Below are 21,685 nucleotides of genomic sequence, written 5' to 3'. Positions count from 1 at the left end.
AAGGGGGGGGGGGTGAGAAGGATTACTTTATCCTATCCTAGGTATTCCTTAAAGAGTTGGGGTTTCAGGTGTCTCCGGAAGGTGGTGATTGACTCCGCTGTCCTGGCGTCGTGAGGGAGTTTGTTCCACCATTGGGGGGCCAGAGCAGCGAACAGTTTTGACTGGGCTGAGCGGGAACTGTACTTCCTCAGTGGTAGGGAGGCGAGCAGGCCAGAGGTGGATGAACGCAGTGCCCTTGTTTGGGTGTAGGGCCTGATCAGAGCCTGGAGGTACTGAGGTGCCGTTCCCCTCACAGCTCCGTAGGCAAGCACCATGGTCTTGTAGCAGATGCGAGCTTCAACTGGAAGCCAGTGGAGAGAGCGGGGTGACGTGAGAGAACTTGGGAAGGTTGAACACCAGACGGGCTGCAGCGTTCTGGATGAGTTGTAGGGGGTTTAATGGCACAGGCAGGGAGCCCAGCCAACAGCGAGTTGCAGTAATCCAGACGGGAGATGACAAGTGCCTGGATTAGGACCTGCGCCGCTTCCTGTGTGAGGCAGGGTCGTACTCTGCGGATGTTGTAGAGCATGAACCTACAGGAACGGGCCACCGCCTTGATGTTAGTTGAGAACGACAGGGTGTTGTCCAGGATCACGCCAAGGTTCTTAGCGCTCTGGGAGGAGGACACAATGGAGTTGTCAACCGTGATGGCGAGATCATGGAACGGGCAGTCCTTCCCTGGGAGGAAGAGCAGCTCCGTCTTGCCGAGGTTCAGCTTGAGGTGGTGATCCGTCATCCACACTGATATGTCTGCCAGACATGCAGAGATGCGATTCGCCACCTGGTCATCAGAAGGGGGAAAGGAGAAGATGAATTGTGTGTCGTCTGCATAGCAATGATAGGAGAGACCATGTGAGGTTATGACAGAGCCAAGTGACTTGGTGTATAGCGAGAATAGGAGAGGGCCTAGAACAGAGCCCTGGGGGACACCAGTGGTGAGAGCACGTGGTGAGGAGACAGATTCTCGCCACGCCACCTGGTAGGAGCGACCTGTCAGGTAGGACGCAATCCAAGCGTGGGCCGCGCCGGAGATGCCCAACTCGGAGAGGGTGGAGAGGAGGATCTGATGGTTCACAGTATCGAAGGCAGCCGATAGGTCTAGAAGGATGAGAGCAGAGGAGAGAGAGTTAGCTTTAGCGGTGCGGAGCGCCTCCGTGATACAGAGAGGAGCAGTCTCAGTTGAATGACTAGTCTTGAGACCTGACTGATTTGGATCAAGAAGGTCATTCTGAGAGAGATAGCGGGAGAGCTGGCCAAGGACGGCACGTTCAAGAGTTTTGGAGAGAAAAGAAAGAAGGGATACTGGTCTGTAGTTGTTGACATTACATTTACATTTACATTACATTTAAGTCATTTAGCAGACGCTCTTATCCAGAGCGACTTACAAATTGGTGCATTCACCTTATGACATCCAGTGGAACAACCACTTTACAATAGTGCATCTAAATATTTTAAGGGGGGGAGGGGGAGTGAGAAGGATTACTTTATCCTATCCTAGGTATTCCTTAAAGAGGTGGGGTTTCAGGTGTCTCCGGAAGGTGGTGATTGACTCCGCTGTCCTGGCGTCGTGAGGGAGTTTGTTCCACCATTGGGGAGCCAGAGCAGCGAACAGTTTTGACTGAGCTGAGCGGGAACTGTACTTCCTCAGTGGTAGGGAGGCGAGCAGGCCAGAGGTGGATGAACGCAGTGCCCTTATTTGGGTGTAGGGCCTGATCAGAGCCTGGAGGTACTGAGGTGCCGTTCCCCTCACAGCTCCGTAGGCAAGCACCATGGTCTTGTAGCGGATGCGAGCTTCAACTGGAAGCCAGTGGAGAGAGCGGAGGAGCGGGGTGACGTGAGAGAACTTGGGAAGGTTGAACACTAGACGGGCTGCGGCGTTCTGAATGAGTTGTAGGGGTTTAATGGCACAGGCAGGGAGCCCAGCCAACAGCGAGTTGCAGTAATCCAGACATCGGAGGGATCGAGTGTAGGTTTTTTCAGAAGGGGTGCAACTCTCGCTAATCTTACACACACAGTCAAACTTTACAAACCGGTCACACTTTACATCACAGAGTTGTTATTACTGTGTAACTATTCATATAAGTACAGTGTAACAAGAGTTGCATTGTTACGGTTAGGGTTATAGCTAGGGTTAGGATTATTGATACGGTTAGGGTTATAGCTAGGGTTAGGATGATTGTTACGGTTAGGGTTATAGCTAGGGTTAGGATTATTGATACGGTTAGGGTTATAGCTAGGGTTAGGATTATTGATACGGTTAGGGTTATAGCTAGGGTTAGGATTATTGTTACGGTTAGGGTTATAGCTAGGGTTAGGATTATTGATACGGTTAGGGTTATAGCTAGGGTTAGGATTATTGTTACGGTTAGGGTTATAGCTAGGGTTAGGATTATTGTTACGGTTAGGGTTAGGATTATTGTTACGGTTAGGGTTATAGCTAGGGTTAGGATTATTGATACGGTTAGGTTTATAGCTAGGGTTAGGATTATTGTTACGGTTAGGGTTATAGCTAGGGTTAGGATTATTGTTACGGTTAGGGTTATAGCTAGGGTTAGGATTATTGATAAGATTAGGGTTATAGCTAGGGTTAGGATTATTGTTACGGTTAGGGTTATAGCTAGGGTTAGGATTATTGATACGGTTAGGGTTATAGCTAGGGTTAGGATTATTGTTACAGTTAGGGTTATAGCTAGGGTTAGGATTATTGTTACGATTAGGGTTATAGCTAGGGTTAGGATTATTGTTACGGTTAGGGTTATAGCTAGGGTTAGGATTATTGTTACGGTTAGGGTTATAGCTAGGGTTAGGATTATTGTTACGGTTAGGGTTATAGCTAGGGTTAGGATTATTGTTACGGTTAGGGTTATAGCTAGGGTTAGGATTATTGTTACGGTTAGGGTTATAGCTAGGGTTAGGATTATTGTTACGGTTAGGGTTATAGCTAGGGTTAGGATTATTGATACGGTTATGGTTATAGCTAGGGTTAGGATTATTGATACGGTTAGGGTTGGCACTTCAGCTGTAAGTACAATCAATGTATTACCGCTCAAGGGTTTGGGTTAGTCGATAGTATTTATACGTACACTGACTCTTCCTCTCAGATGCTCAAGAAATAATTCAGATCTCTCAGATATGGAGAGATATGGATCAGATCCATCGCAGGGCTTCTCTCCACACTCCTGGGTAATCCTTAAATCACTGATAGGCGGTCACTCTCACTCTCTTTCTGTCTTCCTCCTTTACGAGGAGGACTGCACCAACCAGGGGTACCCACCCCCTAACCTGCAGGCTTTGCTGAAGCTGGTGCTGGTGCTCGACCATGGACACTTATCAGTATGTTGACCTTTGACTGGTATCACAGCACCACTTAGTCCATTGGTGTACAGTGAGTGAACAAAACTAAAAGAACACGTTCCTAATATTGAGTTGAACCCCCCTTTTGCCCTCAGAACAGCCTCAATTGGTCGGGGCATGGAACATTGCAGTTCTTGACACAAACCGGTGCACCTCTGAATGGCACAATCCATGTCTCAGTTGTCTCAAAGTTTAAAAATCCTTCTTTAATATGTCTTCTCATATACACTAATTGAAGTGAATTTAACAGGTGACCCAAATAAGGGATCATAGCTTTCACCTGGATTCACCTGGTCAGTCTGTCATGGAAAGATCAGGTGTTCTTAATGCCTTCTTGCGGGATGCAATAGAGCCAAATGGGGTTTAGAGTGGCCTATGGCTACACTCTTACAAAAAAGGGTTCCCAAAGGGTTCTTTAGCTTTCACCATTGAAGAAACCCATTTGGTTCCAGGTAGAACACTTGTTGTTGTTACAGGTTATATGTAGAAAGGGTTCTACATGGAACCCAAAAGGGTTCTACCTGGAACCAAAAATGTTTCTTCAAAGGGTTCTCCTATGGGGACATAACCGAAGAACTCTTTAAGGTTCTAGATAGAAGAAAATGTGCTAAGAGTGTACGTCATTACATCTGTATAGGACGCAATGGAGCTGCTGCTGAGCCCCAGGTCTGAACCACCCTGGTTCTCTTGGCAGCACTACTGCATCATCCACAGTCTGCTGAGGAGAAAGCAATTCTGCTTGGCGCTGACATATCTATACTGGATCAGACCAGCCACAGACAGCCCCTACAACCTCAAGCTCTCTGTCGATGTACTCCTACAGAACAGGTATAGATATACAAGGATATACTATACTGCATAGACTACTGTATGAAATACTGTCTCTCTGAATATGAAAACTGAAAGCCATACAATCTAGCCTTTTCTGCCCCTCAGCCATATCTCAGATGCCTGGTTCCTCCTAAAGAAAGGCCACACAGGAAGTGATGACATGTCAGGTACTTCCTCAATGGATGTGAGAGGCTTGGTCTATGTGTGGAGGCTTCAGACTGCATGGAAGCAGTATGGAAGGTGATCCCTTTTGTAACACATATCATAACAGATGTAAATACATATAGGCATATACAGTACATGCAGTGTGTTTGTCAGTCATTTTCTATTGAAAAACTATCTTTATTAGGATGTAGGCCATTGTACTAATCAGTCGGAAGAGACTGAGAGTCAGTGTGGAATAGAGGGGCTTCCTCAGCGTTGGTGGACCACAGGGATCCCTATGGCAGTGAAAGAGCCAGGTACAGATCAGTGATTGTGACTGATACTGATTTCAGAAATATCATCATCACTATCAAGTATTCTGAAAGTCATTGAAATGTTGGGAATTGCAGGGGTTCCTATTCGTCCGTTCTCTGCCCTGCAGTATCAGTCTCAGAATAGCAACACTCTCTCTCCAGAGGATTGGATCAGACTCCTCAGGGAATCTATGATTGAACTCAGACAACTCCAGCCAACATTGAGGTACAGTCAATAACTGCACATTATGCCTTGAATCTATTCTATCGCGCCCAGAAACCTGCTCCTTTTACTCTCTGTTCTGAACGTACTAGACAACCAGTTCTTATAGCCTTTAGCCGTACCCTTATCCTACTCCTCCTCAGTTCCTCTGGTGATGTAGAGGTTAATCCAGGCCCAGCAGTGCCAAGCTCCACTCCCGTTCCCCAGGCGCTCTCTTTGTTGACTTCTGTAACCGTAAAAGCCTTGCTTTCATGCATGTTAACATTAGAAGCCTCCGCCACAAGTTTGTTTTATTCACTGCCTTAGCACACTCTGCCAACTCTGCCACTTCTAGCCGTGTCTGAATCCTGGCTTAGGAAGACCACCAAAACCCCTTAAATTTCCATCCCTAACTATACCACCATATATATATTTTTTTTACATTTTACCCCTTTTTCTCCCCAATTTCGTGGTATGCAATTGTTACTATCTTCTCTCAAGCTGCACTGCTTCTTAACACAGCGTGCATCCAACCTGGAAGCCAGCCGCACCAATGTGTCGGAGGAAACACTGTGCACCTGGCAACCTTGGTTTAGCTCGCACTGCTCCCGGCCCGCTACAGGAGTCGCTGGTGCGCGATGAGACAAGGATATCCCTACCGGCCAAACCCTCCCTAACCCGGACGACGCTAGGCCAATTGTGCGTCTCCCCACGGACCTCCCGGTCGCGGCCGGTTATGACAGAGCCTGGGCACGAACCCAGAGCCTTTGGTGGCACAGCTGGCGCTGCAGTACTGCGCCCTTAACCACTGTGCCACCCGGGAGGCAAAGGGGGCGGAGTGGCAATCTACTGCAGAGATGGCTTACAGAGTTCTGTCATACTATCCAGGTCTGTGCCCAAACAATTTGAGCTTCTATTTCTAAAAATCCACCTCTCCAGAAACAAGTCTCTCACTGTTGCCACTTGCTATAGACCACCCTCTGCCCCCAGCTGTGCCCTGGACACCATATGTGAATTGATTGCCCCCCCTCCCCCACCTATCCTCTGAGCTCGTGCTGCTAGGTGACCTAACCTGGGACATGCTTAACACCCCGGCCATCCTACAATCTAAGCTTGATGCCCTCAATCTCACACAAATTATCAATGAATTTACCAGGTACAACCCCAAATCTGTAAACTTGGGCACCCTCATAGATATTATCCTAACCAACTTGCACTCTAAATACACCACTGGTGTCTTCAACCAGGATCTCAGCGATCACTGCCTCATTGCCTGCATTCGTAATGGGTCTGCGGTCAAACCACTACCCCTCATCACTGTCAAACGCTCCCTAAAACACTTCAGTGAGCAGGCCTTTCTAAATGACCTGGCCCGAGTATCCTGGAAGGATATTGACCTCATCCCATCAGTAGTGGCTGCCTGGGTATTCTTTAAAAGTGCCTTCCTCACCATCTTAAATAAGCATGCCCCCATTCAAAAATGTAGAACCAGGAATATATATAGCCCTTGGTTCTCCCCAGACCTGACTGAACCAGCACAAAAACAACTTGTGGTGTACAGTATTAGCATCAAATAGCCCCCGTGATATGCAACTTTTCAGGGAAGTTAGGAACCAATATACCCAGGCAGTTAGGAAAGCAAATGCTAGCTTTTTCAAACATAAATTTGTATCCTGTAGCACAAACTCAAAGAAGTCCTGGGACACTGTAAAGTCCATGGAGAATAAGAGCACCCCCTCCCAGCTGTCCACTGCATTGAGGCTAGAAAACCCAGTCACCACAGATAAATCCACGATAATTGAGATTTTCAATAAGCATTTTTCTACGGCTGGCCATGCTTTCCACCTGGCTACTCCTACCCCGGTCACTGCCCTGCACCCTCCACAGCAACTCACCCAAGCTTCCCCCATTTCTCCTTCACCCAAATACAGATAGCTGATGTTCTGAAAGAGCTGCAAAATCTGGACCCCTACAAATCAGCCGGGCTAGACAATCTGGACTGTCTCTTTCTAAAATGATCTTCCGAAATTGTTGCAACCCTTATTACTAGCCTGTTCAACCTCTCTTTCGTATTGTCTGAGATCCCCAAAGATTGGAAAGCTGCCGCGGTCATCCCCCTCTTCAAAGGGGGAGACACTCTAGACCCAAACTGCTACAGACCTATATCTATCCTACCCTACCTTTCTAAGGTCTTCGAAAGCCAAGTTAACAAACAGATCACCGACCATTTCGAATCCAACCGTACCTTCTCCGCTATGCAATCTGGCTTCCGAGCTGGTCATGCGTGCACCTCAGCCACGCTCAAGGTCCTAAACGATATCATAACTGCCATCGATAAGGGACGATACTGTGCAGCCATATTCATCGACCTGGCCAATGCTTTCGACTCTGTCAATCACCACATTCTTGTCGGCTGACTCAACAGCCTTGGTTCCTCAAATGACGGCCTCGCCTGGTTCACCAACTACTTCTCAGACAGAATTCAGTGTGTCAAATCGGAGGGCCTGTTGTTCGGACCTCTGGCAGTCTCCATGGGGGTGCCACAGGGTTCAATTCTCAGGCCGACTCTCTTCTCTGTATACATCAATGATGTCGCTCTTGCTGCTGGTGATTCTCTGATCCACCTCTACGCAGACGACACCCTTCTGTATACTTCTGGCCCTTCTTTGGACGCTGTGCTAACTAACCTCCAGACGAGCTTCAATGCCATACAACTCTCCTTCTGTGTCCTCCAACTGCTCTTAAATGCAAGTAAAACTAAATGCATGCTCTTCAACCGATCGCTGCTCGGACCTGCCCGCCTGTCCAGCATCTCTAACCTGAATGGTTCTGACTTAGAATTTGTGGACAACTACAAAATACCTAGGTGTCTGGTTAGAATGTAAACTCTCCTTCCAGACTCACATCAAGCATCTCCAATCCAAAATTAAATCTAGAATCGGCTTCCTATTTCACAACAAAGCATCCTTCACTCATGCTGCCAAACATACCCTCGTAAAACTGACCATCCTACCGATCCTCGACTTAGGCGATGTCATTTACAAAATAGCCTCCAACACTCTACTCAGCAAATTGGATGCAGTCTATCACAGTGCCTTCCATTTTGTCACCAAAGCCCCATATACTACCCACCACTGCGACCTGTACGCTCTCGTTGGCTGGCCCTCGCTTCATATTCGTCTCCAAACCCATTGGCTCCAGGTCATCTACAAGTTTTTGCTAGGTAAAGCCCCGCCTTATCTCAGTTCACTGGTCACCATAGCATTTCCCACCCGCAACATGCACACCAGCAGGTATATTTCATTGGTCACCCCCAAAGCCAATTCCTCCTTTGGCCGCCTTTCCTTCCAGTTCTCTGCTGCCAACGACTGGAACGAACTGCAAAAATCGCTGAAGCTGGAGACTCTTATCTCCCTCACTAACATCAAGCATCAGCTGTCAGAGCAGCTCACAGATCATTGGACCTGTACATAGCCCATCCAACTACCTCATCCCCATACGGTATTTATTTATTTATTTTTGCTCCTTTGCACCCCAGTATCTTTACTTGCACATTCATCTTCTGCACATCTATCACTCCAGTGTTTAATTGCTATATCGTATTTACCTCGCCACTATGGCCTATTTTATTGTCTTACCTCCCGTATTTTACCTCATTTGCACACACTGTATATATACTTTTTTTCTACTGTATTATTGATGGTATGTTTGTTTATTCCATGTGTAAGTCTGTGTTGTTTGTGTTGCACTGATTTGCTTTATCTTGGCCAGTTCGCAGTTGTAAATGAGAACTTGTTCTCAACTAGCCTACTTGGTTAAATCAAGGTGAATTAAAAAAAATAAAAATAATAAAACATGACCCCACAAATGTTGTTATAAAGCAATACCCAATATCACTGTGTGGTTGGTATATCCGCTGGCCCAGTGAGGAGGCGCCATGGCCTACCAACAAGAGAGGAAAAGGAGCTGTCGGAAGCTGAGTCTGACCACCCAGGCCCTGAGGCACCTCCTCCCTGGCCCCTCCCCAGTGGATATGATGACTGACAGGCTGGGAGAGCAGGGAGACACAGAGCCACCTAATGACGATCCGCCTCTTATAGCTGAGGTACTTTACTACTGTGGCTCTGTCTGAGAGTGAGCGTGCTGCGGTATTATACTTGGGCAATGATGGTTATTAAAATAATGAATTTCTTTGTCTCAATGCAGGAGAAACACTGGACTCTGGCACAATCCCCATCCAAGGAGAGCTCTGAATCTATGTTCTCTTTCAGCGCAGCCTCCTCTCTGCTCCCGCTGAGATGGGGCATCCTTTATGTGTATGGAAGCACAGTGATGCTGCAGCAGATCTCCTCCCTGGAGGATATAAAAGCGTCTGCTAAATGGCATATATTATTATTATTATATTAGGATGGAGTCACAGCAGGCAGGATGACAGCACATCCCTCCCAGCAGACATACTCCACCCAGGCTGCCCTGATCTGCCTCTGACACTAGAGGGCGCCACAGACCCTGTCTCCTTCAACAGCCTGAGTAAAGACACCAGGAATGTTTATTTTTTTTCACCTTTATTTAACCAGGTAGGCTAGTTGAGAACAAGGTCTCATTTGCAACTGCGACCTGGCCAAGATAAAGCATAGCAATTCAACACATACAACAACACAGAGTTACACATGGAATAAACAAACATACAGTCAATAATACAGCAGAACAAAAGAAAACAAAAAGTCTATGTACAGTGGGTGCAAATGAGGTAAGATAAGGGAGTTAAGGCAATAAATTGGCCATGGTGGAGAAGTAAATACAATATAGAAATTAAACATTGGAATGGTAGATGTGCAGAAGATGAATGTGCAAGTAGAGATGCTGGGGTGCAAAGGAGCAAGATAAATACTGTATGGGGATGAGGTAGGTAGATAGATGGGCTGTTTACAGATGGGCTATATACAGGTGCAGTGATCTGTAAGCTGCTCTGACAGCTGGTGCTTAAAGCTAGTGAGGGAGATATGAGTCTCCAGCTTCAGAGATTTTTGCAGTTCGTTCTAGTCATTGGCAGCAGAGAACTGGAAGGAAAGACAACTAAATGAGGAATTGGCTTTGGGGGTGACCAGTGAAATATACCTGCTGGAGCGCGTGCTACGAGTGGGTGCTGCTATGGTGACCAGTGAGCTGAGATAAGGCAGGGCTTTACCTAGCAGAGACTTGTAGATAACCTGTAGCCAGTGGGTTTGGCGACAAGTATGAAGCGATGGCCAACCAACGAGAGCGTACAGGTCGCAATGGTGGGTTGTGTATGGGGCTTTGGTGACAAAACGGATTGCACTGTGATAGACTGCATTTGTTGAGTAGAGTGTTGGAGGCTATTTTATAGATAACATCGCCGAAGTCGAGGATCGGTAGGATGGTCAGTTTTACGAGGGTATGTTTGGCAGCATGAGTGAAGGATGCTTTTTTGCGATATAGGAAGAATTCTAGATTTAATTTTGGATTAGAGATGCTTAATGTGAGTCTGGAAGGAGAGTTTACAGTCTAACCAGACACCTAGGTATTTGTGGTTATCCACGTATTCTAAGTCAGAGCCATCCAGAGTAGTGATGCTGGATGGGCGAGCAGGTGCGGGCAGTGATCGGTTGAATAGCATGCATTTAGTTTTACTTGCGTTTAAGAGCAGTTGGAGGCCACGGAAGGAGAGTTGTAATGGCATTCTCCACTGAGTGTGAGTTCAGATGCACTGACTGGAGCTGTATGATACTCAAGATTTAAGTTGTCAGCTCTTTTTGAAATACAGTTCTTGAATATTACCCCAACATAACATTTTCCGGTTTTCTGAGTTCTTGAAAGTGTGTATTTTTTGTTTATTTTGTAATGTTTCCATTGGGGGGAGTAGAGGAGATCATGACCTGTGATACCAGGAGACAACCTCGTAATTGTGGAAGAGGAGGCAGTTCCCCTGTAGATGTAACATTAGACAGAAGGTGACCCCTTTCAAACCTTACATTTACACAATGGCTATGTTTACTTTATAATTTCAACAGACTGATTAGTCCAATGTTGCACTATTTTCTGTGGCCAGCATTGTGTTATAAAGTACAATAAGATAAGGACGTGTTCTTTATGTGATCATTTGTTTGTCAGACATAGTCTGCGCAGACTAAACCTCCATCCTCAGTTGTATAGTAATGAGGACAACCAATCAGTGCCCTCTGCTTCTGCGATCCAAGTGGAGAGTCACAACTCCCTGACACCTGACCATGGTGTGTTTCAAATGTTACTACACTCTCAGTGTTGTGGCTGTGTTTTCACTACATCTGCAGTATGACTTAACTGAGAGATATTTAAATAGTTGGCCCTTTAACTAAATTACTTTTGTTCATGATAATCCAGATTACATTGACTACTACAAGGAAGTGACTGAGGAAATCATTCATGTGACTGACGTGTGGAGCGTCATACCTGGAGGGGACAAATCAGAGAACCTCCTCCCTGTCATGTTTTGTCTTAGATTGTCTTGTCATTTTGCTTTTCCTTCTGTTCGTTTTCCCCCCTGCTGGTCTTTTTAGGTTCGTTCCCCTCTTTTTCTCTCTCCCTTCCTCTCTCTCTTCTCTCTAACGTTCCGTTCCTGCTCCCAGCTGTTCCTATTCCCCTAATCAATCATTTAGTCTTCCCACACCTGTTCCCAATCTTTTTCCCTGATTAGAGTCCCTATTTCTCCCCTTGTTTTCCGTTCCTGCCCTGTCGGATCCTTGTCTATTGTTCACCGTGCTGTGTCTGTGTATCGCCCTGTCGTGTCGTGTTTCCCTCAGATGCTGCGTGGTGAGCAGGTGTCTGAGTCTGCTACGTTCAAGTGCCTTCCCGAGGCAACCTGCAGTTCAAGATCGAGTCTCCAGTCTGTTCTCGTCATTACGAGTGGAATTGTGCTTTATGATTGTATTTTTACTTTACTGGATTAAAGACTCTGTTTTCGCCAAGTCGCTTTTGGGTCCTCATTCACCTGCATAACAGAAGGATCCGACCAAGAATGGACCCAGCGACTATGGATTCTCTCTACTCTACTCTCGAGTTCCAGGGAGCGATGCTCGGCAGACACGAGCAGGAATTGTCTGCTGCTCGGCATGCCGTTGAGACCCTGGCCGCTCAGGTCTCCGACCTCTCAGGACAGTATCAGAGTCTTCGTCTCGTGTCACCAGCTACTTCCGGTTCTTCCGAGCCTCCGGAACCTAGGGTTAATAACCCACCATGTTATTCTGGGCAGCCCACTGAGTGCCGCTCCTTTCTCAGTGTGATATCAACACCCAGTGTTCTCTCTCCAACCCAACACATACTCAGAGAGAGAGCTCGGATTGCCTACGTCATATCACTCCTTACTGGTCGGGCTCGGCAGTGGGGCACAGCTATCTGGGAGGCAAGCGCTGAGTGTACTAACAATTATCTGAACTTTAAAGAGGAGATGATAAGGGTTTTTGATCGCTCAGTTTTTGGGAAAGAAGCTTCCTGGTCCCTGTCTTCCCTATGTCAAGGTAATCGATCCATAACGGATTACTCTATAGAGTTTCGCACTCTTGCTGCCTCCAGTAACTGGAACGAGCAGGCGTTGCTCGCTCGTTTTCTGGAGGGACTCCACGCTAAGGTTAAGGATGAGATTCTCTCTCGGGAGGTTCCATCCAGCATGGATTCTTTGATTGAACTCGCTATTCGCATTGAACGACGGGTAGATCTTCGTCACCGAGCTCATAGAAGAGAGCTCGCGTTAACTGTGTCTCCCTCTCTCCGACACTACTACTTTTTTTTCTCTTTCCCCACTGACTCAGGTGTTGAGCCCATGCAGCTGGGGGTATTCGCATCTCGACTAAGGAGAGGGAACGGAGAATCACCAACCGCCTCTGTCTCTATTGCGGTTCCGCTGGTCATTTTGTCATTTCATGTCCAGTTAAAGGCCAGAGCTCATCAGTAAGCGGAGGGCGACTGATAAGCGCTACTAGACGGTCCTCTCTGTCAAGTACATGTACTACCAGGTCCATCTACGCTGGACCGGATCGGCAGCTTCCTGCAGTGCATTAATAGACTCTGGGGCAGAGGGCTGTTTTATGGACGAAGCCTTATAGCTGAGGAACATGACATTCCTCTCAGACAGTTAGGGAGCCCACGGTCATGTTTGCCTTGGATGGTAGTCCTCTCCCCAGTATATTATATGAAACACTACCTTTAACCCTCACTGTATCTGGTAACCATAGTGAGACCATTTCTTTTTTGATTTTTTGTTCACCTTTTACACCTGTTGTTTTGGGTCATCCCTGGCTAGTGTGTCATAATCCTTCTTTTGATTGGTCTAGTAATTCTATCCTTTCCTGGAACGTTTCTTGTCATGTGACGTGTTTAATGTCTGCTATTTCTCCTGTTTGTTCTGTCCCCTCTTCTCAGGAGGAACCTGGTGATTTGACAGGAGTGCTCGGAGGAATATCATGGTCTGCGCACGGGCTTCAGTCGGTCCAGAACCAACTCCCTTCCTCCTCACCGGTCGTATGATTGTTGTTCTGATCTCTTGAGAACAAGCGTCTTTTGCATCCGCTTCTATCATGCAATGCACCTGACATCACTAAACAGTTTATTGTTGAGGTTGACAAACGTCAGGGGGTGGGCGTGGGAGCCATACTGTCCCAGCGCTCCGATACTGACGATGGGGTCCACCCTTGTGCGTATTTTTCTCATCGCCTGTCACCGTCGGAACGTAACTATGATGTGGCTAAACACGAACTGCTCGCCATCCGTTTAGCCCTAGGCAAATGGCGACAGTGGTTGGTGGAGGGGGCGACCGTTCCTTTTGTCGTTTGGACTGACCAAAATAACCTTGAGTACATCCGTTATGCCAAACGACTGAATGCGCGTCATGCTCGTTGGGCGTTGTTTTGAGTCTCAGTTTCAGAGATTTTTGCAGTTATTTCTTATTGCCAGGGTACTAAGAACACCAAGCCTCATGCTTTATGGGGTCTCTTTAGTTCTTCTGTGGCTTCTACCGATCCCGAGTGGGATCCTTCCTGTTGGGCGTGTTGTCGGGTTGACTGTCTGGGGAATTGAGAGACAGGTAGCCAGTGCAAGCACTCACGCACACTGCGTCGCCGCGCGCTTGTCCTGTAACCTTCTTTTCGTTCCTGTTTCTACTGTCTGGCTGTTCTTCAGTGGGCTCACTCTGCCAAGTTAGCTGGCCATCCCGGCGTTCGGGGTACGCTTGCTTCTATTCGCCAGCGGTTTTGGTGGCCTACTCAGGAGCGTGACACGCGCCGTTTCGTGGCTGCGTGTTCAGACTGCGCGCAGAAGAAGTCTGGTAATTTTTTTTCTGCTTCTGCTCCTGGTCTTGCTGGGTCTCAGTCTGTTCCCTGCCATCGCATCTCTCCTGTTCTTGTTCCTGCCCTTGCTGTGTCTCAGTCTGTCCCTAGTTGTTACTCTCCTGGCCTGTTTGGTCCTGTTTGCTCTAAAGCTTTCAGTTCTCTACCCGTGTCTCATTTTTTTTTAGAGTAGTACCCTAGTTTCTTTTTTTTTTTTCGTTTTTCCGTTACGGTCCTGAGGAGAGGAGTTGGGTTCTTTCTCGGGACGTGCTGTATTTTTGTGATCTATGATTTCCTCCGTTGCCGCCAGTGTTCCTCCTCGAGAGCGCCAGGAGGCGCTCGGTGATTGTGGGGGTACTGTCATGTTTTGTCTTAGATTGTCTTGTCATTTTGCTTTTCCTTCTGTTCGTTTTACCCCCTGCTGGTTTTTTTAGGTTCGTTCCCCTTTTTCTCTCTCCCTTCCTCTCTTCTTCTCTCTAACGTTGTGTTCCTGCAGATAAGACGTGTTCCCAGCTGTTCCTATTCCCCTAATCAATCATTTAGTCTTCCCACACCTGTTCCCAATCTTTTTCCCTGATTAGAGTCCCTATTTCTGCCCCTTGTTTTCCGTTCCTGCCCTGTCGGATCCTTGTCTATTGTTCACCGTGCTGTGTCTGTGTATCGCCCTGTCGTGTCGTGTTTCCCTCAGATGCTGCGTGGTGAGCAGGTGTCTGAGTCTTTACGTTCAAGTGCCTTCCCGAGGCAACCTGCAGTTCAAGATCGAGTCTCCAGTCTGTTCTCGTCATTACGAGTGGAATTGTGCTTTATGATTGTATTTTTACTTTACTGGATTAAAGACTCTGTTTTCGCCAAGTCGCTTTTGGGTCCTCATTCACCTGCATAACACTCCCCCAGACCTCCCTCTTCTCTGGGGCTGCAGTTGCTTCATCTCTCTGCTCCTTGGAGCTGGAGCCCTTACGGGTGACAGACTTCTACTGTCCAATTACATAAATACTGTACATACTATGCAGACCACCTACAGTATTGGCCAGCTGGGTTTCTGTGTTTGTTCAGAGGGTGTCTGACCATCCATAGCTTGAGGAAGCAATAGAATGTTTCTGCCAGGACTCCCAGGATGCAGTGGACCAACCAGAGATCCTGACATCCTGTGCCCTCACTGATACCACCCAGGACCTGCTCTCTGAGCTCCACCAGATCTTTTGTTCTCTGGAGGAGCTGGGAAGTGCAGGGCCCAGTGGCCCAAGTACAGATAGAGGCTCTACCCTGGAGGGGGAACTGGACAGTGGGGGCTCTGGGATGAATATCCGGCCCTTCTCTCTCCAGGACTCCTCTCTGCTCATCCCCCGTCGGAGGTCCGTACGCTCCAGACAGCTACAGGTCCCTGGAGTCCCTCTGTCCCGCAGGAACAACTCCAGCCGCAATCCCCCAGCTCAGCACCTCCTCAGCCCCAGAGACAGGTTACCTGGAGGGGAGAAGGCCTTGCACAAAGAGGAGGCAGCATGCTTCAGATGCACCCCAGAGGATAGGCTGGGTCACTGTAAGCTGGGCAGCTGGTGGAAACAAGCCCTGGAGACCCAAAGGGCATTCTCTGGCCTACTACCTGCCATAGAGCAGGTATCCACCATCTCAAAGGTTAGTGTGTTTTTTTACTGTATGTTTATATGCAAATCAATAATTTTGTGTGCTTCATAGTGACACATTCTGCAGACTCCACATATGCACTATTTTATCTTACATTTATCTTATGATTAAATTAAAATAGACGAGCTTGTTATTTATATCCATCTTAAATTTAGAAAAGCTATTTAGTGTCACAGTTACCAAAGGTCTAATAATGAATACTTTGTCATTTTGCACAGATTTGCCGATTTTATAAAAAATGTAATTGTTTATTGATATACATGCAGATGGTGTTTTTTTTGTGTATGAGTTCGTATTGAAGAATAAATGCCTCTTGTAACATCTTCCTTTGTCATTGTGATGGGGAACATTAAGAGAGTTGCCCTTTGGAACATTAGATTGATGGAGCATTAGAAACAGCAGCAGCCCTGGAAAGAAACTAGTGTTGTTTCTCACGTCTGGCTGGAGACTGTACAGTGAATGCCTCTCTTCAGAGTAAATGTGTATGTGTGTACATGCATGTGTGTGTGTGCACGTGAGTGCATGTAATGCATGCTTGTTTGTGTGTGTGTGTAAGTGTGTGTGTGTGGCCATTGCTGGCCTGTTGCTGTCACTCAGTGGAGAGTCTGTGCCCGGAGTGGGACTCAAGTGCATGTACTGGTGGGCAGGGGGTCTCCACTGCTGGGAGAGGGGTGATGAAGGATGAAGTGCAGAGAGGATGTGGTGTACTGTAATGTCAGACCAGGACTCTCTCAACCTTGTCATAGTTACTCATCCGTGACCCCCACCCCTTGCTCTCCCTGGTGGGGGCCACTGGTGTTACCCAGAACAGATGGAGCTCTGCTGGGCCTTGCTGATCACCGCTGGGCCTGGGGCAGTGAAGGCTGCTGAGGGGAGGACGGCTCATAATAATGGCCCGGAACAGAGCAAAGGGAATGGCATAAATGCATGGAAAACATGTGTTTGATGTATTTGATACGATTCCACTCCAGGCATTACCCATTAGGGCGGAAGGTAGCCTAGTGGTTAGCACGTTGGCCCAGTAACCAAAAGGTTGCTCGCTGACAAGATAAAAATCTGTCGTTCTGCCCCTGAACAAGGCAGCTAACCCACTGTTCCTAGGCCGTCATTGTAAATAATAATTTGTTCTTAACTGACTTGCCTAGTTAAATAAAGGTTAAATAAAAAATAAATACAAATGAATGTGCCACCTCCTGTGGTCTGGGGGAACCATGGCCCCACTCACCACACTGATACCTTGCCACATCACTGGGACCTGGGCTTAAGAGACCAACACACAGCAGGGGCCAAATGTGGCATTTAATCAAAGCTCAGTTTGTAAATAAAAAAAATAAAAAACTGATTGTTTCAGAGGTCCATTATTTACCTCTTGTGTCTCATGGAATGACTTTTATTCATCCACAGAAAAGAGGGTCTCTCTCGTTCCTGGGCGACCCTATTCCAACAGTCTGGTAAGCATCCAGGAGTCTCCATCCAAGCAGAGAGGAGACAAGCAGGAGGTCAAATATGTATGTAGAGGTCATCTCTATGTGGTCACTGGGCTTACATGGAGGGTGTCAGTATGGAGGGAAATATGCTCCGGTTGGCCAATGGAGGGCGTTGTTGTCCAAGCTTGGAGGTTTTTATTTTGTCTCTGATTTGAATAATCTCACACCTACCCTCCCACGAGCCCATCCCAGCATGTAACCATTCCCCTTTCTCCTCCCTTGCCCCTGCCACAACCAACTCATATATCCTCATACAGAATCAGTAGTGTCATCTAAAGATGGTGGAATTATATTTTGGCTTACATTTTTTAAAAGATGTTATATTTAATTGGTAATGAATAGAGCTAATGAACTTATCTTACGTGATTTAAATACTGAAGTCAACCTCACCACTTTGATGGTGCAGGTACTACATTTACTTTGTGTTACTCTGACAAAAGTTGCAGACTGCTTTCTTGGCTCTGTCTAATCTCTTTGTCTAATGCATTGAGGGAGCTCACAGTTGATGCGTTTGACCCCATGACATCATGATGTCAACAGTGGATGTACAGCATGTGTACTGTAATGTTGCTACACTGATCAAATTAGACAGTTGTTCAACTGAGATTGAATTAGGTAAATGTTTAATTGGGATGTAATGATCTTACTGTTTGGTGGGAGTCATGTGAACCATATGGAGCCTGGCAGGATAAATGTTTTTACATAAATGTAATTCATGATGACATAGACAATGATTATACCTTTGGAATATTGACTGGGGAATGGACTGGCTGTGTGAATTGGTTGATTGCTGATATTGTACAATTCAAAATTAGTACCCATCATAAAAGGGCAGGTAACCTAGTGGTTAGAGCTTTGGGCCAGTAACCAAAAGGTTGCTGGATCGAATCCCGAGCTGACAAGGTAAAAATCTGTCGTTTTGTCCCTGAACAAGGCAATTAACCTGCTGTTCCCCGGGAGACCGTCTTTGTAAATAAGAATTTGTTCTTAACTGACTTGCCTAGCTAGTTAAATAAAGGTTAAAAAAATATTTCAAAAATCGGACTTCTAATACGTTACCAAAAAAACTGCTTAGATTGATATTATAAAGATATTATCACCTGGATGTTTTATTCCATGTTGAACTCCACGTTCCCTCTTTGTTTGGCCACAAATCTGTATTCCAGTCTGGTGTGGTGAGTTGATCATCTATCTAGGCCCTGGCTCCACCTGTGGTAGACAGAGAGAACAAAAGTGTTTGAGGTTTGAGAAATTGGCAGATTGGGAGATATTGATGACTAATGTGAAAATATAAATGTGTCTACACAAGTCATACTAAGTAGCATATTATCGAACCATCTTCCGTTAAAACAGCAGGCAGCTATGGATAATCGGAGTGCACGAGGACCATAAACATGTGGTCGTTAATGCAAAACATACATTCGGAATATTAATGCCCTTTATAACACCATGATCAGATCGGTTATGCTGAAACGAGGTTGGGATGTTCATGAATGGGATGCTCATCAACAAATGAGTAATCTAAAAGTACGTTTGTCATTTATTGTGCAGATCCAAAGAAATCACTGTAAGATTTTAGCTTGTTGATCAACTTGTGTGCATCATTACGAAAACCTTGATGTCTCTATGGAGAGAGGCAGGCTGAACAAAGATAGTTATCTGTGTGGTGGTGACACATGGAGGAGTTTTCCAGGGAGATGAATGGCCTCTATTAGAAACATTTAATCAGTGCCCGTCCTTGTGGTTTCAGTCACCCTCAACACCCGAGGAAAGATTAATGGCCACAGGATATTTCATCACCCCTCCATTCCCCAACGCAGGATATTTATTTTTATTTCACCTTTATTTAACCAGGTTGGCTAGTTGAGAACAAGGTCTCATTTGCAACTGCGACCTGGCCAAGATAAAGCATAGCAATTCAACACATACAACAACACAGAGTTACAACACAGAGTTACACATGGAATAAACAAAACAGAGTCAATAATAAGTTCTCATTTACAACTGCGACATGGCCAAGATAAAGCAAAGCAGTGCGACAAAAATAACGACACAGAGTTACACAAACAAATGTACAGTCAATAACACAATAGAAAATATATGTACAGTGTGTGCAAATGTAGAAGAGTAGGGAGGTAAGGCAATAAATAGGCCATAGAGGCGAAATAATTACAATTCAGCATTAACACTGGAGTGATAGATGTACAGATGATGATGTGCAAGTAGAGATACTGGGGTGCAAAAGAGCAAGATAAAAAAAACATAATGGGGATGAGGTAGTTAGGTGTGCTATTTACAGATTGGCTGTGTGCAGGTAAGCTGCTCTGACAGCTGTTATGAGGGCCTGATTGTGTCTGTTTGTTGTGATTCTGTTGTTAGCAGAGAAAGTGGAGCCTGTGGGTCAGAGCGGTTCTGGGAAGTTGCCACACCCTGCTCCACCCGTTGGTGGGGCAGGCCAACGGGGAGCCAGGGTGAAAAACATCTATACTGTAGAGTGACAAACAATCAGTGTTTCTGTAAGATCTAAATTGTCCAAATACTGTATAGTGCTACTGTTGTTCTAAACTTCAAACCACTGTAAATCTACAGACTGCAGGCTGTTATTAACATTGTTTTCTTTGGCAGATACACATTTTTAAAAAATCACTGAAATGGTTTTGTTGATTTGTCACAGTAATGGCTTCACATTATGCATGGACAAGTAAATGAAACGGTGTGGTTGCATCTACACACATGACGTGTTGTTAGCTCTAAAAAGGTCACAATCTGAGCACGGTGATGATCGTCACCATGTCTGTCATGGATGGCCTCTGGTCCAGTGACCCTGCTATACTACATAACCTCTACTGTCACCTCTCATCATCACCTCTCCATCTGACTTGTCAGATTTGTTGTGACAGGTCCTGATTCCTTTGGAGACCTCTTCCCTCCTATAGGCTGCTGGTCGAATCTCTTGACCCCCTCCTCTTTATACAGTTATACTACACACACCAGAAACAGCTCATCAATAGTCAATCTCTCAGTAATTATTTATAAGGGTTCAATGATTGAAAAGCCTACTTCTTGAACCCAGTGGATTCTGTGTCATGCACTGTATGTATTGTCTCAATGATCTGACTAGATGCAAGGTCGCTTGGACTGACTAAGAATAAAGATAAATGCTGTTATAACTATTTCTAAAAGCACCAAATGGTGTCCTTGGATATCAGTTAACTGTTGACAGTTTTCCCCTTTTAAAAAAAAGGATGTTTGCCTTGCTGCTATTCCAACTCATGAAAAATGGATGACCTCCCAATGCTAGCTGCTGCTGCCTTCTCTCCTCATATTTGCACAGTACCCTGGGATTGCATTTAGGTTAGCATCCCTCCCCCATCTCTCGATTTGGGAGGTGGAGGGCATTGAATAACTTAACACACATTTCAACTTGACACACTTCTGCTTGGGGTCTCCCTTGGGTCTCCCGTCCACAAGCAGGGCCCACACACACACTGCATTATTCAGAGAGGTGTGAGTGTGTGTGTGTGTGTGTGTGTGTGTGTGTGTGTGTGTGTGTGTGTGTGTGTGTGTGTGTGTGTGTGTGTGTGTGTGTGTGTGTGTGTGTGTGTGTGTGTGTGTGTGTGTGTGTGTGTGTGTGTGTGTGCGTGCGTGCGTGCGTGCGTGCGTGCGTGCGTGCGTGTGTGTGTGTGTTACCTTCTGGAGTTGTTGGGCCTCCCAGCATGACCTCACCAGGTGTGACAACTCTGATACCCAGTTGGTGGATGGGCCGGAGGGACAGGACCAGCTGGTGTTTTGGATGCTTTAGTTTACACCTCAGCAATCATGACTAGGCTTGTCTGCTCTGTTGAGTGTTTTTGAAAATAACAAAAACCTTTCATATGTTATAATATCTTAATCCATTTTACAGTGCAAATCAAAAAAAGCATTGTATAGAAATTCATGATATGAGCACAAATAAAGTGAAAATATTCAAGGAACAAAAACCTTTCTGTAAATAATGATGCTCAAAAAGATATCAGGACACGCAGTCTGGGAATGAAATCCATTTTCTGACCACACACATCCAATAACTCACACTAATCTGAAAACTGATAACAATCGTGGAAACCTGGGCTCTGCACAGCAACAAAATGACACATAAATCATGTGCATCGCAGACGAGACTAAAAAGCCCAACCAAACATGATGGATACAAATGTCTGCCTGATGTTTGTAAACCGTTCTTATAAAGACTTGTTTGTGTGCGACTGGAGGCATGTTCTGGAAAATACAGAACGATTAATACTTACTACTGGAACATTTCTCCATGTGAGTCCTCTTTCGGACCAGTATTATGTACTTTTCATTGCTACTTTATCT

General features: G+C 46.0%; 2 long non-coding RNA genes across 2 annotated transcripts; both read left to right on the top strand.

Annotated features, from left to right (window-relative positions):
* Nucleotides 1-4,035: 4,035 nt before the first annotated feature.
* On the top strand, nucleotides 4,036-4,962 carry LOC124045433. Its single transcript, XR_006840855.1, has 4 exons — nucleotides 4,036-4,221; nucleotides 4,330-4,464; nucleotides 4,574-4,685; nucleotides 4,779-4,962. It is a non-coding gene; the product is annotated as an uncharacterized LOC124045433 (long non-coding RNA).
* Nucleotides 4,963-8,673: 3,711 nt separating this feature from the next.
* On the top strand, nucleotides 8,674-11,361 carry LOC124045278. Its single transcript, XR_006840819.1, has 3 exons — nucleotides 8,674-9,461; nucleotides 10,769-10,856; nucleotides 11,266-11,361. It is a non-coding gene; the product is annotated as an uncharacterized LOC124045278 (long non-coding RNA).
* Nucleotides 11,362-21,685: the final 10,324 nt, after the last annotated feature.

This window comes from Oncorhynchus gorbuscha, linkage group LG10 (assembly GCF_021184085.1).
Source record: "Oncorhynchus gorbuscha isolate QuinsamMale2020 ecotype Even-year linkage group LG10, OgorEven_v1.0, whole genome shotgun sequence".
In the NCBI taxonomy this organism is placed as follows: Eukaryota; Metazoa; Chordata; class Actinopteri; order Salmoniformes; family Salmonidae; genus Oncorhynchus; species Oncorhynchus gorbuscha.
This window is presented reverse-complemented; position numbering and strand designations above follow the sequence as displayed.